The following is a 23,700-nucleotide window of genomic DNA, read 5'->3' as shown; positions in this document are numbered from 1 at the left end:
CTCCTCCTAGTGCTCCAACTCTTCCCCTCTCCCACAATCCATTCCTCCTCCATTTCCCTTCAAAGAAGAGCAGGCCTCCCTGAGATATCAACTGAACACTGCATAACAATAAGTTACAATAAGACTAGGTACATACCCTCATATGAGAGAGCTATCTTAAAGTATCTTAAATTTTAAAGATAGCTTTTAAGATGAAAAAAAGAAAGAATGAATAATGAAACAAGTGGCATCAGACAGTGCTGGATGCAAAGTCTGGCTCTATTTATTAGCTATATGGCATTTTGACACACCCACGAAAGCCATTCAGATATATGCATCTCCTTAACAGCACTAGGGTTAAAATCAGTACTGGTGTTCAAAAAATGAAGTGATACAAATTAGAAAACACTCCTTGCAGGAGAAAGAAAACACAACAGATTTTATTCTGTGTTACGTTTGTTGGAGACACTAATACCCTCCCTCTCTCTCAAACATGGAGGCTACTTATAAATGTGAATATGGTAATATTCGTGACCAAACTAGAAACTTCTGCCAGATATGACTTCCTTAAAAGACATTCTTGGATATGCATTCACATGGTCAGAAGATTGGAACAGTACCTGTCATACAGTATGTTTTCAATGACATAATGATTTCAGTGAGTGAGGGTCTTCATTCAGAGACCTATTTCTATTTATGTGTCTAGATTTAGATCCACAAAGGGTGAAAAGCAGTAACAGAGCCAAGAGAAGGGAAGAAACAGTTGTTTTTCCGATACAGTATGGGTGCTGGTCTTAAACACTTGGACTGTGGAACCAGGCTGAATCTGAGTCTCAACTCTATCATTCACTATGTGACTCTGTGTAAGCCGCTAAACCCCACCAGTGCCTTCTTTATTTGTAAAAATGTATTTATACATTTGTAACTGAATCTACACACCTGAGCTTGTTTGGTAAAGGTTAAATGAGTTTGAAAACATGTAAAATGCTTAAAGTTGTGTGAACACAGAGATGCTGTGTAGCAGCTTTTTAAAAAGCCTAGCTCATTATCGGAAACTACTGTACCACGTGGGGAGCTGCACCTGCACATACCATCGCTTTGTAGATGGAAATTCTTACCTCCAGACTACACGGCATCTTGGAAAAACGTTCATTTTCTTTTCAAGAATATGGGTTGATCATGAATTTAACTCTAGCTAGACAGTATGTGATGCTTTCAGCCTTTGTAAGAAAAGAAAGTATGCAGATAGGCTTACAGATGATGAAAGGATTTCTGAAAACCTGACCCATGCTCAAGAGCTAAAAGGCTGACATGATATTAAATATTTTTCTAAACTTACAAATGCTAATTACATTATGTTTTAACATGTCAGCTCTAATGGATTAACAGTCATTTTCTACCAAAGGATAATGAGCAATTCTGGTAAAATTTAATAGCTTACTAAGCAAAATGAAGGGAACTAGATTTGTTCAAAGGATGTTAATTTATCCATGAGGCCCTACATTAAACGACTCTTGCTGAGTCAATGTTTGTATGGTATACACAGATACTGTCTTATTAACTTTCCTTTTATTTATTCTTTGTATCTTTCACATCATGCATCTTGATCCTATTAATCTATTCTTCCCTTCATTTTCAGAGAAAAACAAAGAAAAATCTCATCACAGAAGCGGTAGTGGGACAGAGTGAATCATGCAGTAGACCCCTTTGTCCATACATCTTTACTGGCCAGTGTTCACTGCAAAGCGTCCTTGGTCTGGTTCGAGGCCTCTGGTTTCTGCTACACTATCACTGCTGGACCTCACTAGATTCCTCTTGGATGTGCTGTTGTTGCCCTGTATCGTGGAGATCCTGCAGCTTTGGGTCTGCAGGACTTGTTCCTTCATGGGCTCCAGCAGATCACAGATGGGGTGGATATTGGGGTGGGCCAACTCATAGCTGCAGGGTTGGTCAACCCACCAGGTCTCTCCAATCCTCACCACTAGGGCAAGTTCTCCAGTGTTGCTCCTGCTGATTCACCCCATGCAGCAATGAGCAAGAGGTGGACCAGTCTTCCTGTTTTCACACCCTCAGGACCAGCTCACCCACACCTACACCACCAGGGCCAGCTCTGCTGCAAACACTGGTTCCTTATGAGAGGTTTGCATGACTGGATGCCAGATTCTGTATGCATTTGAACATAGGCATTTAGAGGTGATTTGGTTATATCACATAAGTAATGTGATGGTGCCAACAAGTTTGAAAGGTGACAACTGAAAGTGAGCTACAAATTGGTCATAATCATTGAGAGTTACCAAAGGTCACATCTACTGATGTTCAAGATGAAGTGATGAAGAGTACATGTCTTCCTTGCCTGTAAGAACAATAAATTGGCGAAACACATGCAACAATGGTGTCTCATGTATTTTGAACATGGGGCAATGTGAGGCTGTGACCTCTATGACCTTTCATCTTTCTAGTTTACTATCTTGAGAGAGTTTTCTGGCCAAAGCACAGAGAAAGAAACCAGGGAAAGCCTGCTGAGCCTCCCAGATTGAGAAGGCTAAGATGAACCTGAGCAAACCTTAGGTGACTAGATTCTCGAGACAAAGTGTGTGGTAGAAAGGCATAAAGAGCCGGGCGGTGATGGCACACGCCTTTAATCCCAGCACTCGGGAGGCAGAGGCAGGCGGATCTCTGTGAGTTCGAGGCCAGCCAGGTCTAGAAAAGCTAGTTGCAGGACAGGAACCAAAAGCTATGGAGAAACCCTGTCTCGAAAATAAAAAAAAAAAAAAAAGGCATAAAGAGAACCCTTCAAGCCTCTTCCAAGCAAAGGACTAAAAAGGACTAACCAATACAAGGCATTCCTGTGATGAAGTTCCTCTAGGTCAGGGAGTGACCCACCTGAAAGGATTGAAAAGCACTGTGCCTACCATTCAAGTAAGACCAATAGCAGTGTCTCTTTCTACAGCCCGACTGTAAAACCTCATGATTCACAGACCACTGGCTCCAGAACTAAGCCTTATTACCTCAGTAGTGGGAAACAATTAGGCCTACATTATGAATTGCTCTGAGCCTGCCTACCAAACCTAACCAGAAAAACCTGAAAGAATCAATCCACTTTCAAGTAACTTAAGTGTTTCCAAACAGTTCCCAGGAATCTCAAAACAGAGCCCAGGAATGTTTATGATACAAAAATATAAAACACCTAACAAAGTAAAATTCATCCATATCTAGCACCCATTAAAAGTTAACAAGCCTGCCGAAAATCAGGAAAATCCAGTGCATACTATGGAACAAGATCAATTAAAAATGTTCAACAAATTCCAATATTGGAATTAACAAAGTCACCAAGAATGGTTACTATGGCTGCATTCCACGTGTTTGAAAATTCAAGTAGGGATATGGAAGCTGTAAAATAAAACAGTAAAGTCAAACCTAGAAACATAAAGCTACAGAGTTAGAGGTCAAACATACACGACACAACATGAACAACAAATTAGACATCGCAGTTGAAAGATAATTAGCATAAAGACATGCTAATATACAAAATGATGCACAGTAAGAAAAAAATGTGAAAGAAAAGAAGTGGAATGAGTTACAGGACAACTCCAAATTGTCTGGTGCACATGTCAATATTCTAAATAGAGTAATGAATAAAAGTAGGAATGCCAAAGTAATTCAGAAAAATCATGAACTAAATTTGAAAAATACTGTTAAGTTCACAAATACAAGAAAGCCAATAAACTTCAAGAACAATATACAAAGTTGTGACATGGAGAATACCATAAACAAAGCACTTAAAACCAGAAAAAAATAAGAAAAGTTACAGTAGGGGACAAGGTATAGTACATACTGATACACAGAGATAATGATGAAAGCACACTATTAATGGAAACAGTGGAACAACATCTCTAAGATATTAAAAAGAAAGCTACAATCTTTTTAAAAATCTACATCACAAGAAATATTGTTCAAACACAGAGGAGTGGCTAGAAGGATGGCTTGGTTGTTAGGAGAGCTTTCTGTTCGTACAGAGGACGGATTTTAATTCCCACCACCCATGACAGTGGATCGCAACTGTGTAGAATGCCAACTCCAGGGGATTGAATGCCTTTGGCATCTTCAAGTACCTGCACCCATGAGCCCATACCCTACTTAAACACACATACAATTAAAAATAAAATCAATCATTTAAAAACGGGGGTGAATGAAAACCTTTTCCAAACATAAAAATGTTGAAAGAGTGAGGGGCTGGGGCGATTGTTTGGTGGTTAAGAACATCAGCTGCTGCTCTTCTTGAGGATCTAGGTTAGCTTCTCAGCACCCATATGTGGGCTCATACCATCCAGAACTCCAAACTCTCCTCTGGCCTCTATGAAACTACACACACGATATACAGATATATGTTCAGGCAAAACATTCGTCCACATAAAAAATAAAAACTATCTTTAAAAAAGACCAGTAAGCAAAAAATTGCAACAGATTACTATCACAGAATACCACAGGCTGGATAATTTTATAAAGAAAACTATACTTGGCTCATGGCTCTGGAGCTAGAAACTTTAACAGAGGTATAATATCTAGTCTTTTTTAATTTATTGGCTTAAAATGTTATTTTACAAATTATTTTATTTATTGATTTTATCTTTGTGGTGATAAGGGACCCAGTGCCTCACACACACTGAGCCACAACACAGCCCTTGTGGATACAATTTATGAAGGACTTTTTAAGTATCTAGTTATTTAAGATGATGAACTTCCTTGTATTTTCATACACATGTGTTGGCTAGTTTTCTGCCAATTTGGCAGAAGCCAGAGTCTTTTTGGAAGAAGTAACCTTGATTGAGAAAATATTCCCAACAGAGTGGCCTGTGGTGCATTTTCTTGACTAATGATTGATGTAGGAGGACCCAATCCACTGTGGGTAGTGTCACCGCTGGACTGGCTAGTTCTGGATTCTCTATGAAGCATGAGAAAGCCATGAGGAGCAAGTCAGTAAGCAGCATCCTCTAAAGCCTCTACAGCAACTCTTGCCTCCAGGTTCCTGCCCTGACTCCCCTTCATGATGGGCAAAACACAATAAGATAAACCATTTCCTCCCCAATTTACTATGGGTCATGGTATTTATCACAGCAATAGAAAGAAACTAGAACAGTGTAGATCATCTATTTTGTTCATATTCATGACATGTTGCCCTCTTTTACCCCCTCCTCACATACACACTAATAGCCTTCCTATTCCAAAACACCTCCCCTTATATGCTTATGTATTTTTTAAATACAGACTCTAAATATGGAAAATGCAACAATTGTCTTTTTGAACTGGACTCATTTCACTTCACACATCTTAGAAGGACCTTTTTGTTCCATCATCCCATGGCAGAAGGTTTAGAATGGTAACAAAGTACATGCACAAAATAGAAAGGAGGCAGGTATGGAAATAGAGAGCTCCTCTACTATTATAGCAAAGCAACTTCCACAATAACGTTATTAAGTCCATTCCTAAAGTTGGAGACCTCATAATCAAACCATCGCCCACTAGTCCCCACAGCCAAACATTGCTACATGGAGGAGATTAAGTTTTGAACATGTGGCTGTTGGAGAACACATTCAGACTATAACAGGAAGCAGAAGCAATGGATAGCTACACTATCGTACATTATTCCACAAATATTCTGATTATTAGTTTCATATAGATTATTATATGTCAATTATATCTTATAATATTATTCCTAATTTTTAAGATTAAACGTACAACTTCTTTTTGGTAATCATGGATTTTTACCATCACAAACTATTTTCTAGGAAGCTTTAAATTAATTAAGACATTAAAATATTTTTAGTTCAAGGTTTTTCAAATAGAGAACAATATGAACCGGATTTTAAATATTGATTTATATAATTTTACAGACATGTACCACATCTGTGTGATTTGTATGAACTATAATTACACCATTTACCCTCCCTTTTCTTGCTCCAACCCCTCCTCCCATGTTCCTCCAAATAGAGTTTCAATAAATTTTTCACAATTTGTTAAAAATGCAAACTGCAGCATGATCAGCTTGAAAGGTAAAATCATAGCAAAATATTTGAACAAAGAACACATGGAACTATGAGCATTGTTATTTAGCTGGTATATCCAACAAAGTATTTTGGATATAATACAGAGCTGAACAGCCAGTAGTGAGGCAGGAACCAGGATAGGTGGGGATGACAGGCAGAGAAAATAAATAGGAGGAGAAATCCCAGAAATGAGAAGGAACAAGATAGGGCAAGGAGAGGAGGACATCAGGGGACAGTCACCCAGCCACCAAGCCAGCCATGGAGCCAGAGTAAAAGTAAAATACACAGAAATAAGAAAAGGAGAAAGCCCAGAGGCAAAAGGTAGTCGAGATAACTTAAGCTAAGAAACGCTGGAAAGAAACAAGTCAAGCTAAGGCCAGGTATTCATAACTAAGAAAAAGCTTCCACGAATGATTTATCTGGGAGCTGGGTGGCGAGCCACCCAAAAAATTCCAAAAAGCCAAAGAGTTAAGGAACAAAAACTTCACACAACAGCTGGTTAGATGGCTCCCTAGGTAAAGGCACTCACCACAGCTCTGGGAACTGGCTCTCTCTACCTACCCTTGTCCCCCTCTTGGCGTTTCTTCTTGCTTCTTGTAGCATGAATTCTAATTGTTCTGAATAAAACCCAGAGTCAGATATTAGGAGGTGAAGGCTGAAAGAACAGAGAAGCAGTGCAGCCAGCCACTAGAGAGACGTTTTACCTCTACCAAATCCTCAGACCAAAAGGGTGATCCTGTTCTCAAATTGCATCAGCAGACTAAAGGGGCAATCCTCAGACTGCACTGAGCTCCTGTCTCCTCCCACCTTATATTCCTCTCTGTGTCCAGCCAAATCAGTCCTGTCTCCACCTTCCTAGTGATAGGATTAAAGGTGTGTGATACCAAGTGCTGGTATCATCTTTGTGTGAGCTGTTTCTCTTTTAGATAAATTCAATCTTGTGTAGTCCACGTTGGCCTTTTGTTTTGGTTTTGTTTTGTTTGAGACAGAATTTCTCTGGAGCTTTTGAGCCTGTCCTGGAACTAGCTCTTGTAGACCAGGCTGGCCTCGAACTCACAGAGATCCCCCTGCCTCTGCTGGGATTAAAGGTGTTTGCCAACACCACCCGGCTGGCCTTGAACTAACAGAGATCCCTCTGCCTGTGTCTCCAGAGTCCCGGAATAAAGTTGTGTGCCATCACTGCCTGGCCTCTAGTGGCTTAACTCTGCACTCTGATCTTCAGGCAAGCTTTCTTTGGTAAACACAAAATATCACTATATTACACACTGCTTACTACTCTAGACCAGCTGGGTCGAGACAGGGTTTCCTTGTGAAGCTCCCTAATATCTGACTCCAAGACAGGGTTTCCTAGTGTAGCTCCCTAATATCTGACTCTGGGTTTTCACTCAGAACAATTAGAACTTGTGCCACAGTGTAGCAAGAAGAAACGCCAAGAGGGGGACAGGGTAGATAGGGAGAGCCAGCTCCAAGGGTTGCCCTCTGGCTCTCCCCGTGTGCTGTAGTGCTTGCACACCCACACTCACAGAAACCTCTCCCTCTCTCCAGCACCATCATAATATAGTAAAGCGTTCAATATCATTGCTCTCACCAAAGTGAGTGCAAACATTTTTGCCTTTAATAAACGTTACAGCCTTCTTTGCAGTATTTATCTTTCGTTCTTCCTTATTTCTAATATTCTACATACTTTACAATATGCCATTTGTATGGGACTGAATAGATGTACATATTTTATGGGTTAAAATGGAAATAAGAATGGTAAGAAACCAAATCTCTTGAAAAGCTGCTTACAGGAGAATTGAAGGAAATCATTCTTACAAACTACCTGCCCTAAAAAATAAATAAATAGCCGGGCGGTGGTGGCGCACGCCTTTAATCCCAGCACTCGGGAGGCAGAGGCAGGCTGATCTCTGTGAGTTCGAGGCCAGCCTGGTCTACAAGAGCTAGTCCCAGGACAGGCTCCAAAACCACAGAGAAACCCTGTCTTGAAAAACCAAAATAGATAGATAGATAGATAGATAGATAGATAGATAGATAGATAGATAGATAGATACTACCTGCCATATATTTTCTGAATCTGCTTGCATGGTAATGTTAACAAGGAAACAAATCATTCTCATGACTGCGATGCAGTTGTCCTGGTGCACATAATGCAGCATAGAAATCTGTGCAGTTTTAAAGAACATGTCTAAGCAGACTTTATTATTTGTCACCAAGAAAATGGCGATATTTGGAGCAGACTGTTGTAAATCACTGTCTTAATAATACCTCTTATATGTATGAGATTCCGAAACATGGACGAAGGATAGCTCTTAAGGCTTTAAAAGTCCAGCACCCATGTGGATTTACTGATTTGATAATGTAAAGGTAAGAGAGTTGATTTTACAGCATGGTAAAGTGAGACAAAAAAAATCCAGACAATGTGGTCAATCTCTAGAGCTTAGACAATCAAACAAAACCATGCCAAATAGAAAAGAAAGCTTTCACTTGACACCTGTGACGCTGAAAAAATAATCACAACTTAGGATAACCTAGGCTACATAGAAAGACTGTGTCTCAAAAAGCAAGGCAAGGAAAAGGGAGTAGATGAAAAGAAGAACAGGAGTGGGGAATAGAAAAAGAGAAGAGGGATGGAAATGGAAAGGGGAAGGAGAAATGGGTTAATATAGAGAGGAGGTGGGGGGGGGGAACAAGCAAGCTAGCTTCTGGGGATTCAGTGCTTGCAGAAATCCTGTCTGGATGCTGCTACCCACAAAGGAACTAGCAGCAATACAATGTCCACACTGGAATACTGTGTTGGTTGTTGTATCAACTGTTCCTTTCCATTTTAGGGTGATGTCCCTCCTAGAAGTGTTTAATAAATATGCTCATAGAAATAAATATGTCTTAACTATCTAGTCCAGACTACTGAAATTTGGCACAGATTCGAATGATAAACTTGTTAGATTTGGCATCTCAAAAGTTAAAAAGTTCTTTCTGGTGCATTTCAGAGTGAACTCCATTAACTCTCATTAGGGCAATAGCAAAACCTGAAGGAGATCAACCAAAAGCACTGTCATAGTTAATATCCGTGAATATTCAACCCCTTTCTGCCTGCTGGATTTGTAAGTATAAATTTATCTAGCTAGATTTTTCCATGAGACCACCCTCTACCTTCCTAGTAGCTACCTCTGAATATTTTTATGATTTCTACTTCTTTCCCAGGCTTGGAGTTCTGAATTCTGTACTGTATACAAAACGATCTCTGACTGGGTAGACCAACAATGTTCTAAACACCATACAAACTAGTTAAGGATAAAGGAATAAAGCATAGGCCATACCCACAAAGAGCACACAGTCAGAGAACCAGACAGTTGAACATACAGTCATTTTAAAAAATAAGCAAAGAAATAAATATATGCATAGTAGATTCACAATGTTGTTCTTAGAGGCTATACATTTTTAAAATGAAATTCCAGAGCCAAATACAGGCTAACTTCCCACAAATTGTTATTCAAGGAGCCCCCAGAGGTTCTTCCAAATGTTGTCATTGCTCTTGGTTGTTCAGCAGAAGCAGATAAGACACTGTTGCTGAAGAAACTGTGTACTTGGCTAATTAAGCTGGAACTAAATGGGAAACTTCCGCTCCAGAAGCTAGCATCAATGGTGCTGGGAGATGCTAAGCAGGCTGCTGGGTGAGAAAAACCATCAAAAGTCTTACCCAGTTGTGAAATCTGTATGATTCAATCATGACTTGCCAGGGAAGGACAATGGCATGGGTATGTAGGGCACAACCGACCACTTTCAAGGTAGAGCTGAGGCCTGCTCCCAAGGTAAGAAATACATGCCTATCACTGTCAACCTGATCAAAAGCCTGTAACTAGAGAGGCCCCAGGCTTTAATGAGGAATGTAATACTGATGTTTTGTTAAATGTACATGCAGCCAAACCGCTTCCTAAATATTTATGTTTATACCCATAGATTAGTGCTACCCTCACCCCAGATCAGAGAACTTTCTTTTTGCAGTTGGTGATAGCTAATGCAGAGAGTGCTGAGAAGTGACTGTTGAGTGCTCAGCCCTATATGGGACAACTCTGCCACTGCCTCTGAGACCTGGAAGAAGTGGTAGAAAGGCTGCAGGAGCCAGAGGATTGGAAAGAGTTACCTCCTTGTAGGTATGATATAATCATTGCCACCATTTACACACAGCAGCTGTGGCTACCTTCACAAGATAGACACCAAAAATAATAACGATAAATGAAAGTAAGAGGGGAACTAGTGTGAAAAAAGAAGGGGGTCAGCAGGAGTGGGAGAGGGACAGCAAACAGTAATGGGGTAAATATCACAATACCCTGTACACATATATAAAATTATCAACAATTTAAAAATTAATAGTCTCTAAAGTCTAAAGGCTGATTACACATATACATGCATACATATGGTAGCATGGGAATATTAAGTTGGAGCCTCTAACTCAGCTGGGCCGAAAGGGAACTAGGAAGCGAATTATCAGCAGGAGCACATGAACTGAATGTAAGTTTAATGGGGAGCAGCTGGTTTGCCAGTAAAACGAGGGCTTTCCATCAAGAGGAAAAACATGGAGGCATAAAGCAACACGCTACAACAAGCACTATAGTGATAATGACTGACAAATTATAAAGGGAAGGTGTTAAAGGGGCAGAAAGTCTGGAGAGCTTGGCACATTGTGCACAGAAGCCTGGCTTTTGACAACAAGACACACTGAAGTGTTTCAGGTGAGACCAGGGCATTTTAGAGCACTAAAAGAGGTGTGAAGAATATTGATTTGAGAAGTGTGTGGCATAAATCTTGGGCGAACATGACAAGAAAGAAGTAGAGAGCACAGAAGTAGTAAAGAGGGAAAGGAGAAAATTGCAAAGGTAACATGGAGGTAAAATGTGCAGGTAGTGTATGTTCTATAACACAGAAATAGCCTGTCCTGTGAGGACGTCGAGTTCTAATTAAGGACAATATAGCATAGAACTGTGTGGAAAGCACTGGCTCAGAAGCTGGGCTGCCTATGTTCAAGTTTCACGACATTTTCTCGAACTTTGCAAAAGTTATCTGACCTCCCTGAGACTCAGGTTTCCCACTTGAAAGAATGGCAATAATAGGAACCCCCGCCAGGGACTATGAGGATTCAAATATGTATCATGAATAAAAGGCATAGCATAGTGTCTGGCCTGAAATAAGAACCTAATATTGTTAGCTACTTAGTTTTAATTATTATTAACCATATGCTTTGGAAAATATATGAGCATATGGCTGTTTTGACATCTTTCTATGAAATTTGAGAAATCTAATCAGTATTCTTGCCCAGATGGAAAGTTGCCCGTACCTCTCTGCATGGATGTAGACTGGTAAGCATAAATATTAAGCAAATGTTAGTAATTAGATATGATCGGTTTTTAAAGATATTTATTTATACACTGTTCCAGACAGGATTTAAAGTGACTTATAAAAATACATAAAACATAGAAAAATATCATACATTTTTAAAGTAGGATCAAAAAAAGAAAAACAGGAATGGAGACAAAGTAAAAGATTCAAAGCCATGGCTCCTAAATCAGAGAGCAAGTGAGGCTTCACAGTAAGTACCCAGAGTCCACAGCAGTCCAGCCTCCCACCAGGTCATCCTGGGAGCACAGCTTCCTCTCACACATGCGTCAGGCCTTAACCTCTCTGGGCCTGCTGTCAACTGTCTACAGTGGCAAAGTTGACTTCAGTTTTTCCTTAATGGTGAGAAATTTACAACCAGCTCACAGTTCCCCACGAAGGTTCAGAATCTCAAATATCTTTTTTCTAAATGGTTTCTATAATATGGGTGTGTATGCATGTGCTTTGGTGGTTTGCAGTTTCAGCTCCTTTTAAGATACACACCAGCTAGGGTGATGACCGTGTTGAAGGTGACAGCGGCCAACATGTCTATATTTGCTCTGAACATTTTCTACACATGGAGTTATTTAGTCCTTCGAATCATGCCATGAGGCAGGTTCTAAAATGTTGTGTACATTTTACAAAGGAGGAACGTAAGACACAGACTGAGCAAATAACTTGCCCAAGGTTATATACCCTGGAAGAGACGGTCTAGTTTTCTGACTAGGCAGTCAGGTTCCAGGGTCCAAGGTCTCTGCCATTAGATTGTACCGTCTCTTTATAGTCTAGAAATAGCGTTCTGCACAGTGAGATTTGGAAAGAAGGACATTTTGTGCCTGGGAACTTGAGGTAGGTTTTTAAAGTCATTACCTACTAATGGACCAGTGTTCAAGAGGCCCTCAGTCTGGCTTATTTTCGCATCCCACTGACTTGTGCTCTACAGATGGGGGAAGTTCCACTCTCCCCACATCTCTGCTAATGAACAGTGGTAGCACACTGAGGGAAGCAAAAGGAACCACAGTGAAATTTCCTTAGTTAGCTCTTAGAATCCTATGTGGGGACAGCTTTCCCCATATGGTAGCTACATAGTTAACTTTCCAAATCATCAAATCCTGTTCACAAGTGGTTTGAGGAAATTTTCTCTTCAGATACTGTATACGACTGTACAGTAAGCCCTAAAAGGACTTACCTCACTCCACTCTTCCAGAGCGCCATACATTAGCATGAGGCTGTGGCCTTGTTCTCATGATTTCACATTCAAAATACCCTGCTTCTCGGGGCTTAAACCCACCACAAATCCGAGAGACAGTTCTCCACACTGTGCGATTCACAGAAATGTTACATGTGTGGGTCAAAATCGAGACAATGGCCTGCAAGGTGGTGGTGCAGCCTCGAATCCCAGCCCTCGGGAGGCAGAGGCAGGCAGATCTCTGGGATTTAGAGGCCAGCCTGGTCTACTGAGCAAGTTCTAGGACAGGTCTCAAAACTACACAGAGAAACTCTATCTTGAAAAACCAAAACAACAACAACAACAACAACAAAATGAGATCATGGGTCCAAATGCCTCACCTGGCAACAGGAGAAATAGCTATTATGAAAAAAATTTAATTCTCCAACTTTCAAAATCTGCACTAGAAAATTTTCCTCTCATGGAAGCCAGGCAGACTCCATAAGGGCCTATAAAGCTGAATTTTAGCTTTATAATTTATAGTGGGAGGCTAACCAGTTCACTCCCTTCTGTACTAAAATCTAGTTCCCTAAAGACAAAGAGTATTCAAAAATCAAAAATATCCAGCATGGTGGTGCTTACCTGGAATCCCAGTAAGCAGAGCCCAAGGCAACAAGACTGTGAGTTCAAGGCCAGTCTGGGCTATGTATGGAAATCCTGTCTCAAAAACCGGGGGTGTATTTCAGTGGAACAGCATTGACAAAGCCCTGAATTTGGTGTTATCTGACTCACCCCAGCCCTATATCCCCAAATAAAGGAATACTATAAAATTAATTCATTTATACTTATTTTTAAGTGTGGTCAGGCTGTAACTTTTCAGTAAAGCTTATCACCTTGTAACTTCATTATCATTCCCGACTCAATAAGCTTTGATAAGGCTGAAAACCCACAGGGAAGACCCTGTTCTTTTGCCAGGGTCACAGATGGTGGAGATTTCTAAACTGAACTCTAACTGGCATCTGTTTCTTGCAGGCCACGTCACCTAAAAAGCACCCACGCCATCCTCTTAAATGAGAAATCATGATGGCTCATGACTAATCTAGCCATGTTCACACCTAGCTGTGATTTCATGCATTTGGCTTCTTTTTAATTTTAGGGATGCTGTGATCTAGCTATGGCCATAGAAACCTTAAACACAACCAAATAACCTGTATCTGAACTTGACCTGAGCTGCATATGTGGCAGATCATTTTAAAGTGTTAATTTCTTTCAAATAAAATGTTAATAAATATGTATGTGAGTGTGTGCATACAAAAGGCAGGGAAAATTACAAAATATAAAAGAAATGTAATATATTAACTTACTGCAAGTCTTCCTTGCCTCCTAGACTGTTTAACCATAATTACTTGACACGTTACTTCAAATCCCTAGTGCAAGATTAGTGCATGCATTATCAACATCTGGTGTACTGCAAAAGCAATGTTCTTACAGTTTAAAAAAAAAAAACAAAGAAAAAAAGAGTGATAACCACTAAAACATCCAAAAGAGATTCGTATATTTCTTTATTTGCAAAACTGATGAGATACATGAAAGTTTCTTTGAAAGTTCTAAGGGGGAAGAGAAACTAATTCCTGTAAAGAAGCAAGTAGAATTTAAGAAAAGTCAAGCACTCGGAATATCTAGATGTGCTTTCTTTGCCACTCATATGTAAATATTGGCTGTGGTATTATTATTAGCTCTAAGTAGAATTACACATAGAGGAATCTGCTTAGCAATGAAGCTATCCTCTTCTTTTAGAAATGTTACACTTTTCAGTATATATCAGCTCCTTTACTGGATTGTTAGCTGTATGGGAGAATAAGCCTTGTAGAGTGTGGAGAAGGAAGGAAATGGAACTTTATTTTGTTCGTCTCTGTACCTTCAGTGTCTAGAGTGCTGCTTGACCTACGATATGTATTCAATCAATATTTGTTGAATGAATGAGCTGGCAACAAAAATACCACTTATCATTCAACCACACCCAAGAGCTTATTGCCCAGAACTTCTCCTCCACCTTTGCTATCATTGATTCAATACTCCTCTCTGAATTTAACACCTTATCTTTCTATCTTGTTCACTCAGTGATCTCTCAAGCCGTTCCTATTCCCAGCCCTCGCTGGACAGTCTTCCACAAACCCTCTTTCATCTGCTCTGCTCCTTCCTGTCTTCACTTCCTTTCCTAGACAGTTTGGAGTCTATTATCCCAAATGCACTTTTGTCAGCATGCTCATTAACTCCTAATTTCATTACAGATCTCTGATTTTTAAAAAGCCTAACCCATCTGAACTCACCTGTGTGCTTTTATGCCTTCAGAAGAGCTTCTGGGATCCAGTGAAGAAAAGACTCACCCTGGTAGATTATTATCCACATGAATTTTTCATCACCAAGCTCGCCTTAACACTGCTTGGCACCACAAATATGCTTCTCTGGACCTGGCTTGCCCTCCTAGTTCCTACAATACCTGCTCAACCCAGACCTTGTCTACCTCAACTCCTGCTCCAATAGGCTGGTCTTACTTCTTCTCTATCATGGAGAATTATGTCAACAGACAACTTCCTGTTGCTAAATCTAGAAAATTATGCTCATCTATGCCCACTCATGATGAGCCTCCACCTAATTCCAGATCCCTTCCCATGAGGCATAAGGACTCTACTGTGTCAATACCACCCTTCTCTTCAGCCTCCAGAGACACTAAATGAAACGTGGATTCTACATAGCTCAACCCCTCTCCTGACGTTACCCTTTCTCTGCTCATCAGAGCCAAATTTCTCTAAAGAATTATTCAGATTCAATGCCTCCAATTCCTCATCTCCCCAAATATTTATTAACTCATCAGTCTACCTTTCCACCTCATAGAACCCTGAAATTGCTTCTAGTACAGAAAGAACCAGGAAATCTCCGAATGCAATGGAGAATTCTTAGTCCTTCTCTTCCTAGAATTCTTTTAGTCATTATCACTACTGACCATGTTTAATATAACAGCATTGACCATTTGAAGTGAGCTATTATATTTGGAAAAACTATTGAGCTGACATTCGAGATATGATAGACAGATGGAGAGAGAGAGAGACAGAGACAGACAAACAAAGAGAGATATAAAGAGAGATTTGGGGATGAACAATGTCTAAAGCAGCAGAAAAAATCCATCATATACATAATACAATTACTGGTAAACTATCCCACTGTTTAAAAACTCGGTTCTATGTACTGACACTGAAATATTACTGTAGTACACTAAATAAAAATGTATATATTATGAGTTCATTTGTATTTTTTAACCTATAAATATAGAAAGATGGAAAGGATGGGTAAATAGATGGGAATATCTTATATAGTCACACAAACAATGTCTGGAGAAAAAGACAAGCAAAAAAAAATTCCCTCTAGGAATTAAGATAAGCAAAAGCAATAAAATTATATTTTAACTCTTACTGGGTCAAGTATTAAAAATATCCTCATATCCCTGAGCACACTGAGCTATATAAGAAAAAAGCAGAAATGTGATTGAATGGCTATGAGTATTGAGAGAAGATGCTGTGCGCTCTCCAAACCTTGAGAAAGAAGAGTAGTTAGTGGTATCAGACAAGAGAGGAAAACAGCCAATAGACAGAATACAGACAGATCATCATTAAGGGAGGAAATCAAATGGACAGATAGATCCAAAAGAAAAAGGTCTACTCACACTGGCAACAAATGTTTTTTTTTTAAATGTTTGGTTGTCAATTATACAAAATTGCAGAAAGACACTGTTGATTTTCTTTTTAATGATTTTTTTTATTTGTGGATATATGGTTCATGTGTACTCTGCCTGATGAGGGTGCTGGGAACCAGACTCAGGTTCTCTGGGAGAGCAGCAAGCTCTCCTAACCACTGAGCCATCTCTCCAGCCCCAATGTTCAACTGTTTACAAAAAAGATATAAAAGGTACTACTATCATGCTTTCTTGAGGAACTGGTGATATCTGTTAAATCAAGCTGATTTGTCAAAAGTTAAACTTTTCCTAACTTTTCCCAGTCGCAATAAATTTTATAATGCATTGTTTAACCCATGGCTTTCCTACCAAAATGCTCCCCAGGGGGGAAAACTGGTGTCTTTCTCCACTTCATCTCAAATGTATGGATGGCCAGACCCAGCTCAGGGCTTCTAGCACACAGCAACGTTCTCATAGCTACCACACTGTGGGTCCACCACAGATAAAACCAAGCTTTCTGATATGTCATTGGAAATAATTTAAAGACAGACACACAAAATAGTGCAGCTACCATAGTTTTCCATCCCTTTAAAGAACCTCGAGTTCAAGGTAGTTTGAAATGGTCATAGACATGAGATTGTCTTCTCTCATTTCCACTCTTCACTTGCTGGCAGTGTCTAATCTCTGATCTTGTCATTTTCTGACACAGTCATCTAGACAAATCTCTCAAAGTAGATTGTCCACAATGATTCCAGACCTGTGGCTGCTGAGTGATGCTGGAAAGTAAGGGAAACAGCCTCTGGGACTTGAGGTAGAGAGAAACTACAAAACAACTTCTCGTAGCTTTATACATATTCTCATAGCTTTTTACAAAAGTTGTAACATTTGTAGTAAATGTGATGCAAACACATATACATAATATTGATGGCACACCCTTCTTTTCATCCTTCTCAGATCCCACTAGAACTTTCACCACTCCTGGTCAGGAGGACCACCCTCAGAATCCCAGTCCTCCAGGGCATCACTAGTTTTGCCCTCTTTTGTCTCAATGAAAAAGCTATTTCCCTTTCTCTAAGTCCAGTATTTTCTCCACTTCATTCTGCTCAATCACCACCCCCAGCTTCCTCAGGGACCCTGTATCATCTAACTCCATGTGTTCTACTCATAAACAGGCTGTTCTCTATCCTGGAGTTAAAGCAACACAAAATTAATATCCTGATCTCCCCTGAGCCTTGTCTCTTTCCCATCATAGTCAAGCTTCTTCAGGGCAAATTCTACATTGTCCCAGACTGGGGATGTAGCTGACTGCTAGAGTACTTGTCTACTATGCATAAGACTATGGCTTTGATCTCTACCATAGAAAAAAATGAAAGAGATATTTTGAAAAAATCATTCCTCCTTAATAAAAGCATAAGTAAATACTCTTGCTAGGAAATACGTAAACCCTCTGAGATGACAACTGGGTCTTGCCTGTTCAATTTTTAAAATGTGTGTGTGTGTGTAAAATTTGTCTTCCATTGATAATAATTTTATGTATTTAAGAGTTAGAATCAATTTTTGTTCTAGATATACATTATAGAAAGATTCAATCTATTCTTTTTTAAGAATATACAATTCATTAGCAGTGGTCAGCAGGCAGTGCAATAAACAACTAAAACTTGTCTCTCCAGGTGAAGTGAATTATTTATCCATTGATCAGTATCTCCCTCACCCAGAAGGTCACATACTAGAATGATTTTTTAGGGACTGGGAAGATGATTCAGTGAGTAAGAGTTCTAATGGTGACCAGAGTGTGATTCCCAGAACCCAGGCAAAAAGCCTGGAATGGACAGGGAGGGTGGAACCAGGAAGACAGGGGTTCCCTGACTGCCAGCCCAGCCAAAACATGGTGAGTCCCAAATTCAGTGAGGAACTCTGTTTCAAGGGAATACGACAACAGTAATAGAGAGGACACCTAAAGCCCTCCTCTGGCCTCTGTGTACACAACCACAAACACATGTGTTCACACACAGATCCATCACACGCCCATAAAAAGTGATTCCACACAAACATTTGCATATACTTGACCATTGTATAAGAATATTCAGTGAAGTTGGACAGTGGTGGTGAGCACCCTCAATCCCAGCACTTGGGAAGCAGAGGCAGGAGAATCTCTGTGAGTTCAAGGCCACCCTGGTCTACAGAGCTAGTTCTAGGACAGCCAGAGCTACACACACACACACACACAAAAAAAAAACCCTGTCTTGGGTGGGGGAAGAAGGTTCAGTGAAACTACATGGTGGCTTGGATGAAGGTGGCATGCAGAAGAGATGGAGGCATATGGAAGAATACATGATACAGTTTGAAATTGAGATCAGCAAGAGTTCAAACACTGGATGTGGTAGACTAAGAAGAAGATAGAAATCAAGGGTGAGCCGACATTCCTGTTTCAACCAACTAAATGGATAATGGTGCCCTTTTTCTTAGTAATGGAAAGCTGAAGGGAAAGATTAAAGATGATAGGGCAATCAATAATCCTCATTTGGCCACGCTACCCTTGAGACATCTATCAGATGACATGTAGAAATGTCAAATAGGTCACTAAGAACATGAGGTGTCAGCATAGAAGAAAGGCCCAGAACAGCAACATGAATGATGAGCATCCAGAGGGATATTACTGCAATGGTGCTGGATGAAGTTCTGAGAAGGTCTGGGTGGAGAAAAGTCTGCAGACTGAGACACTCCAGTGTTCAATGTTTGGAGAGAGAAGTTTTAAAGAGCCTAAGCAGTTATTGTGCAAACTTAAATTTCAAAGAAGTTAACACATGCAAAAAAAGGTGAGATGATCCTTCCCAGTCTGACGTTATCAAATGCATTCTGAAAGTTTTTCTGGATACTCCAAACTGCATTTAAACAAAACAGCAATTTTGTTTTGCCACACAACTGTCGCCTCATCTTATATGGAACCAGTATACAAAGAGGCAGGTGCACTACACCGGAAGTTCTCCTGCCAGTCCAGAACCCAATAACCACCTCACACTTTCAAAGGTCAACGGCGATGAGACTAGAAACCTAATTTGTGGCATCTTTTATTCTTTTTGAGCTCCTCACTTCCCTGTTGCACAGTCTGTACCCTCTCACTGACTTTGTCAAATGCCTGAAAGGCCTCAGGACATCTGATAATTCACACCCCCTTCCCAGTTCAGCCACTGGTAGGAAAATGAACCAAGGAGAGAAGTATCCTTACATTTCCACCCACAGGTCTGGACTTAAACATAAAGAGGCGGCTCAAGTCGGGCATGTTGGTTCACATTGTCAATCCTGGCCCTCAGGAGGCAGAGGCAGAATCACCATGAGTTTGAGGCCAGCTAGGATACACAGTGATGAGCTCTAGGCCAGCCTATGATACATTCTAAGAATCTTGTCTCCAACAAATTAGAAATTTAAAAGAGAGGAAATATTTACAACTAGGTCAAAGTTGTTATCAAGGATAGAATCTCAAAGGGAAACAAACAGCAGAAGGAAAGCTGTATGTGAACTGGGCCTTGGCACCCTTTTATGTATGAGGTCACAAACCAAGAAGGTTTGGTTATAGGCTCAGGAAAGCACAGCAGAGTTCCAATTCCTAGAATGGCACTATCATTCATTCAGTCAGTCAACAAACATCAATCAGTATGACTCCTATGATGTGCTGAGAACTCTGGTTCCTTTGGCCATGGTGAATACAAAAGACAGCAATTCCGACCCACATGGCCTTGTGTTATGGGGTGGAGGTAAAAGAATAAGCAAGACAAATGCAGGAAAGAATGTTTAGGCAAGGAGTTGCATTTTAAGTCGGTTGGTCAGTGCCTTCCTCCCAGCAGAGATACAACTCTTCTGTACAAACCCCTACTGTGGTTTCCAAGGAGCTCAGGATGGTCTCTTCTCATTTCAATCTCGCCACCAGCACATCTCAATCCCTTGGAGACATGGCATCCCCAATCCCTAGCACAAATTATTTGTGCTTCAGGACCCAGTTACTGCCCCTACAGAGATTACAAGCTTCCAGATGGAAAAGCAGAGTGGTATTCGAACCTTTGCTGGAGTGCAAACAAAGTCTTTAAACATAATATAACTAGTCATTCCGCTTGGGTAAGGGAGGACATGTGTATTCAATGAGTTTGTCTCAAAGGCAATGACTTTAGGCTACATCCTGAGGGGTGAATAAGAATTAATGAGAAGGGGGATATGAATGGCAAGTTTCCGAGAGGAAACAATAGTTTAGAGTTCCAGAGTTGGAACTGAGGAAGCCATTCTCCCAACTATCTTCGCCTAAACTACCAACAGAAAGGGTACAGCACCACTCCACCTGATGTGGCTTTGCCACACAACACACATCTTTTTGTCAAAGACTTGTCAGTTGCTGCACCTTCGTCTCTCCCCTGGCCATCAGCAAAGGAAGAAGTTGAATCAGGTGCCCACCCCTAGAATCCATGCACACACCTCTAAAATCCAGGATTATGCTCTCCTAACTTCAGGACAGTTAAATTACCATGGAGCCTGAGAGCCTTGGAGGCCGCATTCGTCCAGGCACGTTCAGGGCAACATGCAACTGGCCCTGGGCTTGAAATGAACTCGGTGAGGATATGAATGAGGTGATTCAACTCCTCCACAGTACATCTAAGATGGAGCAAAGGACCCAAACTTAGAGCTTCGCACAAGCTCTGTCCCACTGTCAGAACGTACTGAGGGCACTGCCCTTAGCACCTCGGTCTCCTTTTCACCGGCTCATGGTTTAACTGTAGCACCAACTGCACAGAATTAGTATGTGGCTTGTCCGAGATAATATGAGAACTTCCCACCATGCCTGACTTGCACTCATTGTGGCAGCATCATAGTAGGTCCAGTCTTGACGGCAAACTGCTCAGAGAACACCACCCAGAATGCTTCATAAACACACAGACCAACAATCCCAGAACAGACCTCCAAGCCCAAGTTCACCACTCTGACCTAGGGTGCAGCATCTGAAATCATGTTACCAGTGTTCATCTGCTACCTAAGTGGAGTCTCACAAACAGTTTTGTGAGGGGGGGGGGGTTGTACTAGGGTTTCCGGCAGGTGCTTACACCCCCTCCCCCACACACACCAAGAAAAAATTGCCACAGCTCTCTCCATTAAACATTGTTTTCACTACTTCAGGGTACATTTACCCTTTAGTTCATTAACTCCTTAATATCAACACATTTATGAACAGCGGGGATATGACGCTGAAAGAGCAGAAAAGTAACCAGTGAAAACAATTAGAAGCGGAGGGCAGATGTAATGCCTGTAATGGCAGCACTTTGGGAGGTAGAGGCAGGAGGATTGCCAATCAGTGTGAGTCCAGCCTGGTCTACGTTAAGAATTCCAGACCAACATGAGCTAAACTAGAACCTGTCTTAAAGCAACAAAAAGCACTAGAACCTGTCTCAAAGCAACAAAAAGCAGAAAGGGGGGAGGGGAGCACCCGGGAATCTGATGGGACTAATTTTTCCCACAGATTTACAAGGCTTTGCATCGGTCCTACTAGAAGCAGTATTCTAGAATGCTAGGTCCTCTGGCCCTGAAGCTGCAGCACAGTAGGGGAAGGAAGGGTTGGTCAAAGCAAAACCCATCACTTTTTCAAGCTACTGGAATTTGAAGCGAATTATTTTGCCATCAAGTTCTCCTCCAATCCCATCTTCTCCGATGCTACAGGCAGGAGGAACACTAGTGTCCTTCTCCCAGAAGCAAAGCCTCAGCCTGCTTCAAGCGGGTATGAGAAAGGAGTTCCGCTCTAAAGTACACAGCTGGGGCTGCAGCTCCAAGCCCAAAGGGAGACCACTGAGGCAGAACTCCCAGTCACCTGGCCCTTAGCCGGTACCTGTGGTAGACAGACAAGACAAAGCTAGGAACATAGAAGCCCGGAGGTCTCAAGAACAGCGAGGGGCCAGACCCTGTGAGAAACAGTCACCAAAAGGTGACTAGTGGCCAACTCCGAGGACACAGCTCCGCTAAAAGCCCGTCCCAGCCCGCACCAGGCCAGCTCACCGGAGGGGCCAAGGCTGGCGGGAAAAAGCCTGGGCGCGCAGGGTCAGCGATACCTGTGCAAAGGCAGCACCCAGAAACACGGTCCGAGGGAACCAGGCAGAAGCAGCCCCAGAGAAGGAAAAAGTGGCAGGGAGGGACCGCCGGAGCAGACGGGAGGCTCGGCGTGGGGGTGCGGTCCCGAGACGCGGACACGACAGACCTGCCCGTGTGGCAGTTGGGGACAGAGGACAGGGACACAGAAGGTACAACAGGACACACGCCCCCCGCGGGGGGCGGAGACGACTATAGAAGGGGCTGGGGGTCCGCGAAGTCTCAGACAGAGGGCAAGGGGAGCTCAGACACTAGCTGCCACCTACCTCTCACCTGCAACAGGTGCTACTAGGTGACCGAAGGTCTGGGCGCTGAATGGTAGGGAGGGTCTCTAGCTCCGTGGAGACCAAGACGGCAACCCCGGCGGCCGGCCCTACTCACCCTCCCAGGAGGCGGAAAAAGCAGCAACTTTCCCTGGAGCGGGGAGGAGCTGGACTCTTAAAGGGGCCGCACCGAGCGCAGGGCTATTTTAGCAGAGGGCCAATTAGCAAGAGAGTTCTGGGAACCAAAGCCTTAGGCACTGGAGGAATTTCCTCCCGAGTTAGCAGATTTTGAGGACCTACTGGATGTACCTTCTCCACCACATACGCGTATCCTTGCTCACACTATTAGATGATGGTGGTGGCGGGGTGGGGGGGGGGGGTGTGGGAATTCACTTACCTTTTTGTTCAGAGAACCAAAAGTTGTTCAACTGTGAAGTACTTCTAAAAAACAAGAGTCTCTCCAGGGGAGGGAAAGATAGCTTCTTCAAGGACCCGATGTTCCTGTAAATAATCCCCCAGGACCCTGCAAGCAGTCCTCATGAAACAGATTGGGTCTTCAAAACTAAATAACTTGAATAAATTTTATAAAGAATAAAAAGGTGACTAGATAGGTAAAGAAAGGAGGTTAGAGGGAGTGTGGGAGGGGAACAGGAGAGGATAATAGTTGGGAGATAAAAAGTGAAAAAGGAGTCTGAATTTTATTTTGGGAATATTAATATGTGCGCCATTCAGATTAACTTTGTTGTTTTGTTGTTGTTGTTGTTGTTATTTGAGGCAAATGAAAGTTTTCTTTAGGTAAAGGATACAGATTAAATACACACAGTCACACTCAAAGACACAACTGGTTAAAATATTCAACTCATTAGAAACTAGAGAACAAATTAGATCAATAATGAGATTCTTTTGCAAACAGTTTTTTTTGGGGGGGGGGAGATTGTGAATAGCATTTAATGAGGGCTGAATAATAACCAAATAAGCTCTTTTGTAACTCCTAGCAGGCATGTGTGCTGCTTGAAGACTGTATTTGAG

The 23,700-nt window shown here is 41.5% G+C and overlaps 1 protein-coding gene across 2 annotated transcripts in view; it reads right to left on the bottom strand.

Annotated features, from left to right (window-relative positions):
• LOC121436860 (synaptotagmin-like protein 4) overlaps positions 1 to 22,795 on the bottom strand; it is a 53,869-nt gene extending 31,074 nt beyond the window's left edge. For both annotated transcript variants that reach the window (XM_041636759.1, XM_041636760.1), the window contains exon 1: positions 22,675 to 22,795. The gene's annotated coding sequence lies outside the window, so the exon portion shown is untranslated. The remainder of the gene's footprint in view (positions 1 to 22,674) is intronic.
• Between the last annotated feature and the right edge of the window lie 905 nt (positions 22,796 to 23,700).

The sequence above is a fragment of the Microtus oregoni genome, unplaced genomic scaffold (assembly GCF_018167655.1).
Source record: "Microtus oregoni isolate MIOR12 unplaced genomic scaffold, Mior012 000050F_004, whole genome shotgun sequence".
Classification (NCBI taxonomy): Eukaryota; Metazoa; Chordata; class Mammalia; order Rodentia; family Cricetidae; genus Microtus; species Microtus oregoni.
This window is presented reverse-complemented; position numbering and strand designations above follow the sequence as displayed.